The 13,876-nt window shown below is 35.9% G+C and overlaps 1 long non-coding RNA gene across 1 annotated transcript; it reads right to left on the minus strand.

The window, feature by feature from the left end:
- Positions 1 to 7,200: 7,200 nt before the first annotated feature.
- LOC309859930 lies at positions 7,201 to 9,446 on the minus strand. The gene is made up of 2 exons (XR_014309040.1): positions 9,404 to 9,446; positions 7,201 to 7,577 (listed from the first exon to the last, which is right to left on the minus strand). It is a non-coding gene; the product is annotated as an uncharacterized lncRNA (long non-coding RNA).
- Positions 9,447 to 13,876: the final 4,430 nt, after the last annotated feature.

Consider the following 13,876-nt stretch of genomic DNA (forward strand, 5'->3'; position numbering starts at 1 on the left):
AGATTTTCTCTTTATATTCAATATTCAGTAATTTTATTATGATGAACTGAAGTTTGGTTTTGTTTTTATTTTTCACATATGGCATTCCCTTACTTTTAAAAAGCAGCCTATTGAGGTATAATTGACCTAAAATAAATCAGTGCATATACAAATATACATTTGGGTGTATTTTGACAGACATACATACTACAGAAACCATCACACAATAAAAATAATGAACACGTGTGTTATCCCCAGAAGGTCTCCTTCTGCCTCTGTAATTTCTCCCACCTTTCATCCCATTCACAGGCTCACTAGTCTCCTTCCTGATACTACACATTACTTTGTATTTCCTAGAATTCTGTATACTTTTTTTTTGTTTGTTTGAGAGAAAGAGAGAGAACATGGATGGGGGCATGAGGGAAGGACAGAGGGAGAGAGAGAAAAATAATCCTAAATAGGCTCCCTGCATAATGCAGAGCCCAACATGGGGCTCCATCTCATGACCCTGAGATCATGACCTGAACTAAAAATCAGAGTCAGACACTTCTTAATGACTGAGCCACCTATGTGCCCCTGTATTTTCTAAGTCTTTTAGTCAGCATACTTATGTTGAGATTCAAATGCTATTGTGTGTTATCAAAAGTTCAGTAATTTTCATTACTGAGCACTAATCTACCATAATGATACAGCACATTATGTTTATCCATTCATCTCTTAATGGACATTTAGATTGTTTCCATTTGGGTGCCATTACAAATAACGCTGCCATGAATATTCACATACAATCTTTTCATCTCTCTTCAGTAAATACCTATGACTAGAATGGCTGGGTCACATGGCAGGTGCATGTTTAACTTTTTAAGAAATTACTAAACTATTGGTATTTTCCAAACAAGTTTTGTATCTCACATTCTCGCCAGAGTGATTGAGAGGTCCATTTGCTCCATATCCTTACCAACATTTGATTTGGTTGATCTTTCCTCATTTTAGTAATTAAAAAAAAAAGAATCTAATAATATAGAACTTAATAGGTCTATAAAATTTTATCACCAGTGTAATTGTGTGTATTAAAATTGATTTAAATAACTTAAAAATCTGATTACAAAGCTAATGTATTTTGTAAAAAAATTCTAAAATGTGGAGCTATGCAAAAAATAACATAAAAACATCTGTTATTGTGTTAGTCATAACGCTTGTTAACAGTTTAGACTTTATTTCAATACTTACATATACTTGTTTTATTTTATTATTTTATTTTATGTTATGTTATTTTATTTTATTTTAGAGAGGGAGAGAGAGAGTGAGAGTAAGAGGGAGAAGGTGCCGAGGGAGGGAGAAACAGAATCTTAAACAGGCTCCACATCCAGCACAGAACCTAATAGGGGGCTTGATCTTACAACCCTGAGGTCATGAGCTAGCCAAAATCAAGAGTTGGATGCTTAACTGAGTGAGCCACCCAGGCACCTCTCATATACTTGTTTTTAAAAATGGATTTTTTTTTTTAAAAAGTGTATGAGATTCACACACTGTTTTCTAATCCACTTTTTTTTCTTGATACTGAATCATCAGTTTCTGATGATCTTTCTACAATGTATCAATTTTAGTGATTATAAAGATTTTCATCAAATGCAATGCCATACTTAATTTAATGTCTGCTATCTAGTGTGGGATGCTTAGGTTCTTTCTAGGTTTTTACTTTTTTAAAAACCTGGTAAGGTAAAATACATATAACAGGAAATGTAAAATTTTTAACTACTTTTAACTGTATAATTTAGTATTATTAAATATTCTCATTATTGTATAATCAATCTCTATAACTTGCAAAACTACTTTTAACTGTATAATTTAGTATTATTAAATATTCTCATTATTGTATAATCAATCTCTATATCTTGCAAAACTGCAATCTATACTTATTAACAACTCCCCATTTCCTCCTCCCTAACCCCTGGGCACCACCATAATACTTGCTGATTTTTTTCATGAATCATGTTTTTGGGGTCATATCTAAAAATATTTACCTAACTGAAGATTACAAAGATTTTCTCACAGATTTTTCCTTGAGGTTTTGTAGTGTTCAGTTTTACATTTAGGTCTATGACATATTTTGAGTTAATTTTTCAATATGGTGGAAAGTTATGGGTAAAAGTTCATTTTTATGTGTTGATACCCACCTGCTCCATTACCATGTTAAAAGTTTATCTTTTGTCCATTGAATTGCTTTTTCATTTTTGTTGAAGTAAGTTATCCATTTTTGTATGGGTATATTTCTAGACTCTTCAATCTATTCTTTTGATCTCTTTGTCACTATCAGTATCATACTGTCTTGATTACTATAGCTTTATAGTAAGTATTAAATCAGGAGGCATTTGTCCTCTCACTTTGTTTGGTTTTTTTTTTCAGTTATTTTTGCTGTTTTAGTTACTTACATTCCATATGGATTTTAGAGTCAATTTGTCAACTTAGGCAAAATAATCTGCTGGGGTTTTGACTGGGATTGCATTGAGTCTGTAATGAATTCAGGAAGAACTGACATCTTGACAGTAATGGAGTCTTATGACCATGAGCCCAGTATATCTTTCCATGTGTTTAGTCTTCCTTAATTTCTCATAGTAATATCTTTTTCCTTTTCAGAGTATAACTCAGAATGGTAAAGGTAAGGCATTATTCCTATCTCTGTGTGAGTATCAGGCACCATTCCCTCTAAATTTTTTCTGATCATTCCTTCTATGGCCTCATGTAGTCTCTTCACCACGTACATACACCTATCAGTTCTCTGCTCACTCTAAAGAGGACTATCTGAAATCTCCAGGAGTGTCTCTCTGTAACTCTCCCCTCTTTAATATCCTGAACTACAAACTGTAACTCTTTTATTCTTCTGAGACTCTCAGCTCTGTCTCATAAATTCAGAGAGACTTGGCCCAACTGGGTTCATTTTCCACTTAGTGTAACCTAGAAACTCTCTTAAGGCAGTAAGCAGGAGCAATCATAGTACTAACCTTATTTCCCATATCTAGGCATCACTGTCCTTTATTGTCTGATGGCCAAAATCTTGAAATCTGCTGTTTCATGTATCTTGTTTAATTTTTTTGTTGTTGCATTATATAGCGGGTAAATGTGGTCCATGTAACTCTGTATTGGCCAGAAGTGGAAGTCAGAACTATTTTTTTCTAAATATGTTTTTTTAAAAAAAGATCTATTTATTTATTTTAAAGAGAAAGAGAGATATCACAAGTGGGAGGAGGGGCAGAGGGAGAGAAGTAGACTCCCCTCTAAGCACAGAGCCCAACAGTTGATTTCACCACCCTGAGATTATAACCTGAGCCTAAATCAAGAGTTGGACACTTATCTGACTAAGCCACCCAGGTGCCCTGAACAACCATTATTTTTCACATTTTTTTTTTTTCTCTCCTGTGCTCATTTTCCTTCGGGGACTCAATTATACTTGTATATTAGACATTTTCATATTGTCTCACAAGTTCCTTTGGTGCTCATCCTTTTTTCCTACTTCTTCAGATTAGACAAATTCTACTGATTTATGTTCAAGGTTACTTGTGTTTTCTTTTGCCACCTCCATTTACACATCTATTCACTGAGTTTTAAACTTCAAATAGTATTGAATCAAATAGTATATATTTTCCTTTACTTTATTCAGCATAGTTGTAAAATCCATTTTTAAATCCTCTCTGCTGTTTCCAACATTTAGGTCATTTCGGGGCTCAGTGTTTCTTTGTCCTCTCTTTCTTGAGAGTGGGTAGTACTTTCCTATTCTTCTTTTCTGAGTAATTCCATACTGTAGCCTCACATCATGAATTCTATAATTTAGAAGCTCTGCATTCCACTTTATTCCTTCAGAATGACTGAATTTTGTTTTGATTAAGTTGGTTGATTTCCTACTGAACTCTGCTGTTTGGACTCTGTCATACAAACGTGTGGAAAAGTACCGACCAGGGATCGAACAAAGCTTTGCAAAGCTTAAACATAGAATTAAAAGATTCCCTTCCCTTTCTCTCACCTTCTCAGCATTTCCTTCAAGACTCTCCAGTGTGTCTGGTAGCTTAAACTCTGTTCTCATTTCTCCAGGACTGAAAAAGTATGTTTTCTTTCATGATCTTAGCCACCCAAAGTGGTGCCACTTTAGTCTGCTCTTAGACTAAAAGCCATTTCAAAAGCGAGGGTACCATCTTCCAAATGCCATCTTCTTTCCAAAATCTGCCTGCTTTTATTCACTACCTTGTTTTAGTTAACAAGGTAGTTGTTTCTCATATTTTGTCTGTGGAAAAGAAGTGGTACCCCCAGTAATTTATTTTTAAAGTTTTCTCCGTTCTCTCTTTTCTCCTAAAGATCTCAGATTATTCATTTGGGTCCCTTTCTTTCACATTAAAACTATCCTTAAGTAATCCTTTGGTTGCACTTTCTTTTTTAACAGTGACACACCAAAAGCAGATGAGATGATCCACACTGATGGTTAGTGAGTGGTAGACTTTCCCTAAAGCTAACTTTGCCAAGATATTTTCATGATTTTGATTGTGAACCCTCAAATGTGCATATGCATATGTCTTTTCTTTGGGGCTGGTCAGTTATATGGTCAAATAACTTAAAAATCATTTTCATATCAAAAATCTATTAATTGGGTGGTTGTCAGTCATATATATATAAAATATAGACCTTGAATACAATCCCTTCTTCACATATAATGCACTCTCTTGTGCTTTTCTCAGTGAATACTTGCATATTGACTGGATTAAATATTTCAGTTTAAATATAAAAAAAAACAAGCAGAACTCTCTCAAATTTTAAAAGTTTGGTTTAAGTGCTAGATGATGGCATCATATTCCAATCACCCCTTATTTTCATTGAGACTTTATTTCATCCCCAGGAAGAGAGGCTCTTTGTCACATATATTCTATGTTACAGCCATCCAAAACTATTTATTTTCTGTCAAACAGATATTATTCTTTCACGCTTTCATGACTTTACACTGAATACACTTTCTTCCTAAAATGCTCTTTTTCTTTCTGTTTGGCTGTAGAACTTCTTCTTTCCCTCAATTTCCAGCATGGTGATCTACTGTGAGCACCTCTGACTTTTCCATACACAGTCTGACTTCTTCATCCCTTTTATACTTACCTGAAGCAATGCATCACCTCTATTGAAATACTGATTTCTGTTTTAATAACTTTGTTTCTATGTCTCCCTTACTGGTTTGTGAATTCAATGTAGTCAGGACTCACATGATTTTATGAAACCTCTTACCAACTAAGAGCATCTCCACTATTGACTAAAGAGGTCCACACCAATCACAATCAGTACTCTCTTGTGGTAAGAATCAGATTGCCCCAGATGAGAACTTATACTTTTATTATGGAATAGCTTCATTAAAAATACACACACACACACACACACACACATGTGTGTGTATCCATGTTTGTATAACTATTTGTGTCATTATTGGTATTTTAGGAGAGTATTAACTAAAGCTATTCTATATTCAAGTATTTAAAATTCTAAGTTATGATTACTTAGAGAGCCTCATTCTGTAAACTCAAATGTATGCCTTACACGTAGCCCAGAGTCTGTTCTCCTTTTATATACTATGATTTCTGCTGCAAAATTTAACACAAAAGAGATGGTTGTTTCTATAGTGAATTTGCAATATATTTCCATTTAGAGATACTGTGTATTCATGTGTGCAGGTGTCAGCTGTATAAATATATAAAACAGCTTTTTAAGTGTTATAGATTTTACACAATAATAGAGATAGAATCAGTACTTATAAAATAATCTGTGGAAGTTTATGTTTCAATTGTAAGTGACAAACCCTAGGCCTAGCGTATAGAGTGAGCCCTGAACAGTACTCTTTCCAGATCTTTATGTTACTAAACTGTTTGCAGGAGACCCCAGCAGCTGTTGTGTGAATCTGACAAAGCATTAGGAAAAAATATTTTCCAAGTAAATTTAGCTTCAAATTCTACAGAATTTTTTGAGGATTGTGAATTGATGCAGTACCTCATAGATGTAAGAAATGTGACACGATAAAGAAACCAATGCTTTTACAGATGTGGTAAGACTGCATTAAGTAACAACTTCAGCCATCCTTGAATTAAATGCAAGAGAAATTATAAACAAATCTATCTTTGCTTTAAACGTATTGAATCTAAGGTTCACAACAGCCAAATGAAATACTTCTCTGATAATAAGTGGATCACTAATCTACAGAGAATTTTTATGAATTTCCTCAGTCCAGATGTGAAGAAAATTAATATTTAAAACCATGAGAATGTTCACCTAGCCAGATGGACTCTGAAGAATCAAAAAAGAAACCAAACCAACCAACCAAACAAACAAACAAACAAACAAAGCAGGAAAAAATGATAAAACATGATCAATATAACTATAGCATGCTAATGCTTTGTACTGGTGAACACAAGGCAGATATGGGAAGAGTGTGGCTACTGGGAGGCAGGATTGGGAGTGAAAAGTTAACCACGTCCGTGACCTTGACTACAACCCCCTTGAGACTGGAATGCACTGGTTGTCCACAGCTGAGTTGGGTGTGAGGAGGGCAGCTCTCCTCTATCAAGTGTCTCAGGTAAGGACTCTGCAGTAGCCTATGATGGGACCTGAAAGATCTCATATAAAATTTTGGCCTGAACCTGGATTCCCGCAAATGCCAATCTAAATAACTGGTATTCAATTAAAATGTTCTCTTCTAAGGAATACCTCAATCTGACCTCATCTGTGGAAAAAAAAAATTCAAGGTGGGATAGATGATTCAATAAGTTAAACATCTGTTTATAGCATTGTAGTTAATATTGAGCTTATTAGATCATTACCTTATTTTCAGTATCTGGTTTTAATTTTTAATTCAAATTCACTTATTTAAATATCAAAATAATAATAACCTCACATAAAAAATAGTCAATTGCTTTCTGACAAAGGGGCAAGAGCAATTCAATGGAAAAAGAATAGTCTTTTTATGACAAGTACAAGTATGATTCCACATCCATATGCAAAAAATAAATAAATAAATAAAAATAAAAAATAACCTAGACACAGACCTTGTACCTGTCATAGTAATTTACTCAAAATGGATTGTAGACCTAATATCACTTTTAAAAATATAAAACTTCTAGAAGAAAACATAGGAGAAAACCTATAGAACCTACTGGATTATTTTGCTAGGGCAGCCATAATAAAATACCACAGACTGGGTGGTTAAATGACAGAAATTTATTTTCTCACAATTCTGGAAGTCGCATGTCCAGGAAGAGGTATTGATAGGTTTGGATTCTCCTGAAGCCTCTCTTTGGGTAGCAGATGGCTGCCCTCACAGCCAGCTATATAGCTTCCTTCCTGGGGAAGCTGAGTTTAGGGCATGGATTAGGGTTTGAGGCCAGGGGTCTGCTGAAAGTGAGGGTTTGCTGGGATTGGCTTAGGTTGGCATTCAGATTTCTCCAGCTCTGAATCCTTTCTGGAGTGCCTGTGACTTCCAGTCCAGTCCAGTGCCTGTGGTCTTCTCTCTATGTGCATGTATCAAAGTGTCTCTTCCTCTTCTTAGAAATATGGCAGTCACATTAGAGTAGGGCTCCAACCTAAAATCCAAAAAACAGACAATACCAATTGCTGACAAGGATGCAGAGCAGTAGGAACTCTTAACTGATTTCTGCTAAGAATAAAAATGATGCAGCCACTTTGAAGACCATTTGTCAGCTTCTTTCAAAGCTACCCATAATCTTACCATATGATCCAACAATTGCACCCCTAGGTATGTACCCAATGGATTTGAAAATTTATGTCCCCCACACACAAAAAAACCTTTGTCCAAATATTTATAGCATCTTTACTCATAATTGCCAAAAACTGGAATTAAAATATTCTTCAATCCATTCAATTGAATACTATTTTAATGATAAAAAGCAGTGTGCTATCAAGAACAAAAAGACTTGGATGAATCTTAAATAACATATTGCTGAATGAAAAAGCCAGTTTAAAAAAGTTACATAGTTTATGTACAAAGTTTATGTAACGTGATATTCTGGAAAAGTCTCAACTATAGAGACAGTAAACACATTAATGGTTGGATTTGGATTGGGGATGGGGAGGGTTGAATTAGTGAACCACAGAAGATTTATTTAAGGCAGAGAAGCTATTCTTTGTGATATATTATGGCAGGCATATGATGCTATGTGTTTGTCAAAACCTATTAGAACTTCACAGCCCAAAGAACAAACCTTAACATATGCAGATTTTAGAAAATAATTTAGGCACTTCAGAGATCTCAGAGTGAAATGCAGATACTGACCGAACGATCTTGACTGGATTATTAAATTACTCTAACAAGGAGGCCTTAGACTGAGGTGGCTTTAATACCTTAGCAGCCCATGTAAGCAAACCAGAATCTAAGCCTGAAATGCCTTAAGGTTAAGGAATCAAAATCTAAGGACAACCAAATCAAACAGCCAACTAGGTTTTCCCAATAAGGCAACAGCTTAAGCTATAGCCGGTCAAATCATTTCCTTCTTTTGCTTCAGCCTCACCTCTATACAATGCTTTCCCCTGGCTCCAGTTGGTGGAGTACTTCCAACAACTTCTGGCTTGGTACTACCCAATTGCAACTGATTTTGCTCAAATAAACTCTAAAAATGTTTCATAAGCCTCAGTTTAACCATTCTGAAAATGTATGATACAACCTTACTGGGGGAATGAAAGGTATAAAACAAGTGAATTGGGGGAAAGGTGCTGACTTGAATAACTTTGGAAATTAATAGTCTGTAGGACCAAAGGCAAAGGGACCTTGACAAAAGCACTGTACTCTAGTTAATAAAGTTGTTTCCCAAGGGATGCAGATAATCAATTCTGAAACCTGAGTAGGTACTCGAATAGACACTTCTCCAAAGAGGACATGTAAGAGGCAATTCAACACATAAAGTGATGTTTAATGTCCCTAGCTATAAGGGAAATACATCACGGCAGACATGATGGAATGGCTCAAATTAACGTTACTCAGCAGGGGTGGCCTGGGTGGTGCAGTGAGTTAAACATCCAGCTCCTGGTTTTAGCTCAGGTGATGATCTCAAGGTCGTGAGATTGAGCCCCAAATGGGGCTCCACACTCAGCGCAGAGTCTGATTCAGATTCTATCTCTCTCTCCCTCCGACTCTCCTGCTTGTGCTTTCTCTAAAATAAATGTCTTTAAAAATAAATAAATAGGGGTGTCTAGGTGGCTCAGTGGGTTAAGCCTCTGCCTTCAGATCAGTTCATGATCCTGGGGTCCTGGGACCAAGCTCCATGGGTTGGGGGGTTCCTACTCAGTGGGGAATCTGCTTCTCCCTTTTCCTCTACCTCTCTCCTCCTCCCCATCTGTGCTCTCTCTCAAACAAATAAATAAATTTTATAAATAAATAAATAAAGTTACTTACCAAACCAAAGGCTGGTAAGATACAAAGCAACTGGAACACTCCTATAGTGTTGGTGAGAATGAAAAAATAATACAAGCACCCTGGAAAATAACTGTTTTCCACGAGGTTAAACATAGACTTAACCATATGCCAGCATTCCCTCTTTTGGATATTTACCCTAGAAGAATGTAACATTATGCTAACACACAAACCTGTATGCAAATATTTATAGCAGCTCTATTACAATTGCCAAACTGGAGACAACTTGAATATCCTTCACTGGGTGAATCAATAAACAAACTGTGGGCCATCCATACAACAGGATACTACATAGCAATTAAAAAGAAAAGGATTTTAAAATTTGGCTTAATTTTAATTAGTGTTAAATTGAACTTAAAACTGGTATTTGATTCAGTTATTGAAAAATTTTAAGGTATGTTTGGAACAACTTGGGCATATGAATATTCTTTCTCAACTGTGAATCTTATAACATCTAAGTACAGATGAAATACATTTGATAAAATTTAACTTTCAAATCAAGATGTGTTGTAAATGTAAAATTATAATTGGATTTGAGCACTCATTTTAAATCAAGAATATAAAATGTATTACTCATTTTTATGTGGCTTGCATTTTAAAATGACAAGATTTTGGATTTATTTGGTTAAATAAAAATCTTATTAAAATTAAAAAATAATAATGACACGAAGAGCCGTGTAAGATATCATGTAGTGAATGTGAGGATGCATGAAAGAATGAAACAAAAGTGAAAAATCAGAGTCCTAAAGGGCTTTTGGAAGATACAGGAGATAAAAGAGAAGGGTTTAAAAGGGAAGATGATTGCCCACCACAATGACGTTGGTGCTGAACTGATTAATTTAGGCTCTGAGGTTCCACTCATCAAGCACTAAACTAATTTTTCTTTTAATAAATTGGCCTATGGAGATCATTGAGATTAGCAACTTTTAAAGTTAATGAAGGGGAGGCTTCTAAATGTCTCTGTGTGTTCCTTCAATAAATTGCAATGTTCCTTCAGAGAAGCTGAATTAGTTAGAAGGTGATGAATTAACATTTTACAGGTGTAAAACCAACTCTCAAGGTCAATGCTTTGTGTTGTGTCACAAATAACATAATTGTGTTTTGCCAATTTATGAGAAGGGAATTTAGGTTGTTACAGACTTAACTTCACATAGGCATTTTCATTGTTTGGAGGCACCCTTTTATCTTTTTGTTTCCCTAGAATGAAGCCTTTATGCTTTTGGGTGGAGTAAACACAATAGTGCCCTCAGGTCTTAGAATCTCTTCTGTCCCTTGCTTAAGCCAGAATGGCATTCTGATACTTTACTTATTATTACAGGCATTCTTCCCCAGTATATACAGTGTATACGATGAGATTTAAAGTTCAAATAAAAAAATTTTTAAAAGATTTTATTTATTTGACAGAGAGATCACAAGCAGGCAGACAGGCAAGGAGAGAGAGAGGGTGGGGGAAGCAGGCTCCCCGCTGAGCAGAAAGCCCGAACTGGGGCTTGATCCCAGGACCCCGAGATCATGACCTGAACTGAAGGCAGATGCGTAACCCACTGAGCCACCCAGGGGCCCCTCAAATCAAATTTTAAAATGGGCATTTTTGTCTGCTTCTCTGTAATAATAAGAATATTTTTTTTAGATATATGCTCTTTAGTCAGTAACTAAATCTTTCTCGCTCTTCCAGATTCTGATAGGGGATAGTCTGCGTCCTGGTTAATAGTGCTGGGAAAATATAAGGACAGAAGAGAGGCCAATAGTGGATTTAACATTTGTTAGTCTTTTCTTCTGTATAACTAAATAATGGCTCTGACTCACTGTTCTCTTTATTGCTTCCCAGATCAGGACAGGGTCAAGGCAGGCTGTCAGACTCATGCAGGAATCTTTTTTTTTTTTTTTTTTAAATATAATTTTTTATTTTTTATAAACATATATTTTTATCCCCAGGGGTACAGGTCTGTGAATCACCAGGTTTACACACTTCACAGCACTCACCAAAGCACATACCCTCCCCAATGTCCATAATCCCACCCCCTTCTCCCAAACCCCCTCCCCCCAGGAACCCTCAGTTTGTTTTGTGAGATTAAGAGTCACTTATGGTTTGTCTCCCTCCCAATCCCATCTTGTTTCATTTATTCTTCTCTTACCCACTTAAGCCCCCATGTTGCATCACCACTTCCTCATATCAGGGAGATCATATGATAGTTTTCTTTCTCTCATGCAGGAATCTTAATGTGATTTATTTATGCATGCAGAAGGTGACCCTCCCACTCTCCTGATTACTCATGCCACATGAAAAATTTCCTAGTTGTTTCTATTTCTCCCTATAGAGAAGATCTAAACACACAGACACCAAGAACAATATGGTCAAAAGACACCTTTTTTCTTTCAGTTTTTTAAATATCAGTAATAAGTTTCATTTGATTGTATGAGAACATTTAACATTTTGTAATGCACTCTCTAGAACTCTGACCTGGGTACTTTTATTCAAATCATTTCCCGGGTTGTCTCCCCACCATTCTTCACCCCCCCAACCCATTTGAAATGTACAAATCTTTGAATCCCTGTTCCAGAGGCATCTCCTTTAGCCACCAGAGAGTCTCTCTCTTTCTCTCCTGGATCTGTGCCCAGATCTCCTTCTCAGTAGTGCGTACACATTGGTGCCGCACACCAGCCAGCATCCATTCTATTTGGTTAGCTATAGCTTTTTATTCACTGTAAATTATACCGTGTCGATTTTTAACGTTTAACATCTTACTTCTGCTGCCTGGTATTAATTCAATGAATATTCATTGAGCCTCTGCTCTAAACACTGGGGTAAACAGTGCATAAAAATCAGCTCAGTGTTTCTCCTCATGGAGCTTTTATTCTAGCAAGCTTTCATTCACACATTGGACGGCATTCTGATTCTAATATATCTTGGTGATTATAGTTATACAGGTATAAGTCTTATGACTGTAACTATGTTTCAAACACTTCTAAGATTGTCTCAAACATTGTGTTGAATATATTGTCCAGAACAGAGCTTAGAAAAACAGAGTCAAAGAAAACTGGTAGAATCTTCGGAGATTAAAAAAAATTAAAAAGCTGAATTACAGAATAGAAAGTTAGGGGTGCCTGGGGGGCTCAGTCATTAATTGTCTGCCTTCTGCTTGGGTCATGATCCTATGGTCCTGGGATTGAGCCCTCCTCCATCAGGCTCCCTGCTTAGAGGAGAGCCTACTTCTCCCTCCTTCCACTCCTGCTTGTGTTCCCTCTCTCACTCTTTCTCTGTGTCAAATGAATAAATTATATATATATATATATATATATATATATATATATTTTTTTTTTTTTTAGTTGAATTACAGAATGGAAAATTATCAGGGAGAGAAAGTACCAAGCCTAAAGTCACATGGTGAAACATTCCAAGCAAATACTGGTTGATTTGATAAACTTGAAGAAATCTCTGGTTCAGACTTTCATGAGAGTCTCTGCCAAACCATCTCCCTCATTTGCTGGCTTACATTTTTCATGTCCTCAGTATTTATTTGGTAACAGATTTTCAGAGACATATTTTCAATGAATCTCTCTATTTTTACAAATGGGAAAATGAGCCTGGAGACAATGTGACAATTTGATTTGTTCAAGAACATATCAGCTGAATATAGACAAGCAAGAGCAATAGCAGCAAAAATATACATAAACTGTAACTTTTTTTTTTTAAATAGGGCAGTGAGAAGAGGCATAATTGTGCTGATGAAAAACAGAGGCAAACTTGATTAATCCAAACATAGTTGTGAAATAAAATAGGGTGCAAAAATCAGACACACACATAGAAAGCCATCTGATTTTGAAATAAAATACTCACACATTTTAAAATTCATGACTTTAGTCAATGTAGATTTTCTAGCCCAGATAAAATGGCATAGACTTCATTTCTCTCTGCTCTTCCTGACTTACTAAGATTATAAACCCCAGAAAGAATGCAATAGGCAACCAAAAGACAACTCTGAAAGGTGACAAGAGGAAGGAGAACTGGTTTGGGACATCAAGGGCTGAAGGAATAACACAGCTGTCGATTCCCACAGTTAACAAAAGAAAGTCACCCAGGTCTGGGTTTTTCCTGACACCTGATCTAACAACTGAAGGAACAACTCATGTAGGTTCATTCCTCCCTGACCTGAAGAGGAATCCCATGGACACCATTAGAAAAACAAAAACAAAAACTGGGAGTCTGGATAATTTAAGGCACCAGGGAAAGGGTTTAAATCACAAATGTACCAGCTGTGGGAATATTAACCAAAAGGCTTAGAAATATTCTGACATTTGTTTTTGAACTCACACAGCCATGATTCTTCTCACTGTATATTAGAAATTTACATGATTTTGTTGGAGGTTATAGAGAAAGGGTATTTCACTTGTTTCCATATTTTGAGGTCTTATTCACCCTGACTTTACTTGGGGACATCTCTGCAATATGTCACA

This window comes from Mustela nivalis (assembly GCF_964662115.1).
Source record: "Mustela nivalis genome assembly, chromosome: 2".
NCBI classification, from domain to species: Eukaryota; Metazoa; Chordata; class Mammalia; order Carnivora; family Mustelidae; genus Mustela; species Mustela nivalis.